The following is a 3,607-nucleotide window of genomic DNA, read 5'->3' as shown; positions in this document are numbered from 1 at the left end:
ATCGGGACTGTCCCGCTGAAATCGTTGAGTGTTGGGAGGTATGAACCTATACCAGTGGTAGCCAACCCTAGCCCTCGAGAGCTACCAACAGTTCACATTTTCCAGATAACCTAGCTGCTGCACAGCTGCAATCATTAATCACTGACACATTTTAAAAGATACACAGATGGAGCTAATTAGCTCACTTGTGATTCTGTGAGGAGACATGCACTGTTGGTAGCTCTCGAGGACTAGGGTTGGCTACCCCAGACCTATACCAACAGTGGCATGTGCTTTACACCTCGCGGATATACCTAGCGGACAGCACATTCCTATACTCATTTCACTAATACTATAAAAGCAGTCAGATATCCGAAAATTATATTTAACTTTTTTGTTGTGTAGGATGAGTGGGGCTTGTCCTCCTGCAGTTTAGCTGTATAACCAAAGCACTATTCCTATTGCTTAAAATAATAAAAAGGTACTTGTGTATTATCTCGGCGCCCACGATTTCCATCTTATACAATTTAAAATGGTATACCATTGTATATGGCATACAATGAGATACAATTTTAAATAGTATAAGCACACTAATGGGTGCTTTCAATGTTAATTGGCCCCCCTATAAGATTTTTAATTGTATAAGCACCCTAATGGGTGCTTACAATGTTAAATGCACCCCCACGCCACCCCCACTATCAACTCCAACCCGAAGCGTGGCGAGCGCAGCAAGCCCACGAGGGGCGGCGGTACGCGTCCTCCGACCTTTTTATACCCCCACTATCCATGTCGGCGTGGAGTTGATTTTATATAGTGTGGCGAGCGCAGCGGGCCACCGAGCCGGAAGCGTGGCGAGCGGCTGCGTTTTACTTTAAATGTATTACGCGTCCGCTTGCCACGCTTCGGGCTCGCTGCTATCGCCACACTATATAAAATCAACTCCACGCCGACATGGATAGTGGGGGTATGAAAGGTCGGAGGACGCGTACCACTGCCCCTCGCCACGCTTCGGGTTGGCGTTGATAGTGGGGGTGGCGTAGGGGTGCATTTAACATTGTAAGCACCCACTAGGGTGCTTATACAATTAAAAATCTTATATGGGGGCCAATTAACATTGAAAGCAACCATTAGTGTGCTTATACAATTTAAAATCGTATCTCATCTCATCTCAATTTTAAATTGTATAAGATCGGGTCCCATCGCATCGCATCTCATCGCATACCATATTCAAGGTGCCCACACACGCACCGATCCCGGCGGTGCAATGCTATACGATGGGGTGCGCGCTCCCGCGGCACCTCATCGCACATTTCATAAAGTATGTGCTGCACATACTTTTTGTACTAGCTTTTTCTAGCATAGCATCACATGCACATCGTATGCACAAGGCATACGATGCAATACTATGTGTGCTAGTTAAGCCCACAACGCACGCCAGGATCGGTGCGTGTGTGGGCACCTTAAGCCTTATGGTATGCAATGCAATGGGTGCCGTGATAATACACAAGTACCAATAAAAAACAAGTTATTACCTTCCCCCACCAGTCCTAAGGACCAGTGGGGTCTCCTGACAGATGCCAGCTCCCATTTGGCACTGCCACTGCCAGAGGCGGCCCATGGGTGGTGGCTGCAGCACAATTCAAAATTCAAATAGAAGGGCCACACCTTCCGCCACCGATTATCGACCCAAACTGTCTCACTGGCAGTGGGTGTGGTTCCCATATTTGAATTTTGAACTGTGCTGCAGCTCCTCCCCTCCAGAGTTTCTATTGGGCAATGCTAATCTGAAGGTTCTGAAGCTCTGAATCTATCCCATTTTAGGGCTTGGTGCATATGCAGAACACAGCCAAACCTCAGAAAACTGCATTTTTGCAGATATATTTTGGCTTACTGCATCTAGCCCAGTGAGCATTTGTTTCGAAGGAACGGGTCTCCACCATTTCAGAAGTGTGTTGACCAAAGGGCTGCTCAGATAATGGATGAGGCGACCAATGTGCGCTTCTATAAAAAGTAGAGAATTAGAAAAGCCACCAGTAAGTAATAGATACTATACTTGCTCAAGTGCTGTGAAATGCTGATTCAATGTAAATGTATCTGTTTCTCATTCATTCTGTTTTCCCCAAAAATGTAACAGTGTAATGTGGGCTAGGTGAAATGAGGGAGATTCCTAGACTGATGAGGGAGAGAGGGAGACTGCTGTTATTTCAGGGAGTCTCCTGCAGAATGCAGGAGGGTAGGCAACTTTGGGTTAAGAAGTGCATCTCTGCACTTAACGCTAGTTAACTGGGGGGATTACGTTTTTCCTGATGAATTACTAGCAAACCTAACGTGCGCTAGGGACAGTTGCTCGGCAAGTGGACAGCTATTTGCAGTACTAACAAACCATTTGAATAGGGTTGCCTTGCATTGAAAGTCGGAAGAAAATCCAATTACCTGCAGTGCAGGATACCAGCTGATGTAACACAGCTACTGTACACACCAACACTGTCATGAAACATCGATCACTGCCTGAAAATTAGACCCAGCTGTTAGTATAGTAGAGACTAGATCCCCTTCAGTTTTGATTACAGGATATGATGTTTAGTGAGGGCGAAAGTTGTTAGATACCCTCACAACGTTTTTTGGTACTTGTTTCCTAGCACGGCCACACCGATTTCCATCGGGGTGGTCGTGTCGGAAAAATCGCGTCGGTCGCATCGCATTTTACTTCACAGGTATCGCATATTACTTCGCATATTACTTCACAGGTATACGCGTCCCCTCGCGGGGCGCGCTGCGCTCGCCACGCTTCGGGCTCGGTGGCTCGCTGCGCTCGCCACACTTTATATTCTCAACTCCACACCGACGTGGATAGTAGGGGAATGAAAAGGTCAGAGGACGCGCACCGCCGCCGCTCGCCACGCTTCGGGTTTGCGTCAATCGTGGGGTGACGACGGGGCCATATACAATGTGAAATGGGTCATATTGGCCCATTTCACATTGTTTCCTATGTGAGATGGACTTAATGAAGTCCATCTCATCTTGTGCCATTATAATGGCACAAGACCGACGCGATGCTCCCAATTTCAATGTTAAAAAATATTTTAACATTGAAGCCTATGGCAAAATCGAGGGCATCGCGTCAGTCGCGTCGGGGGCAATGTTAAAGGCCGCGACCGACGCGATGCCCGCGATTTTGCCTTTGCCGGCAAAATGGACCTGATTTCAAAGGAAATCGGGTCCATCGCGGGCATCGTGTACCTTAACTTTAAGGTACACGATGCCCGCGATTGTGGCCGTACTAAGAAACAAGTACCCGTTTTTTATTTTATCTGTAATTCACATAGGTGTAGGTTATTTTGTTTTATTTTGGCTGCATTGTACCCTCGCGGGCTCGCTTCGCTCTCCACAGATTTATATTCCCCCTCTCCAGGTATACGTGGAATCAGGACATGATGGGAAAATTGTCAAAACTGAAGGGGTCTTTTATTTTTTTTTATTTTTTTTGTATTCTTTCTCATTTTAAACTGCAACATTACTGGATAAAACACATGTCTATTACCATACGCAAGATGGCCGCCTATGTTTCTGCTACTGTGCACTGTACTATTTTGTCCGGGTACAAAATAGCTATTGGTAACAGGGTTCC

Source organism: Crinia signifera, chromosome 3, assembly GCF_055691185.1.
Source record: "Crinia signifera chromosome 3, ASM5569118v1, whole genome shotgun sequence".
NCBI lineage: Eukaryota > Metazoa > Chordata > Amphibia > Anura > Myobatrachidae > Crinia > Crinia signifera.
Note: the sequence above shows the minus strand (reverse complement) of the source record.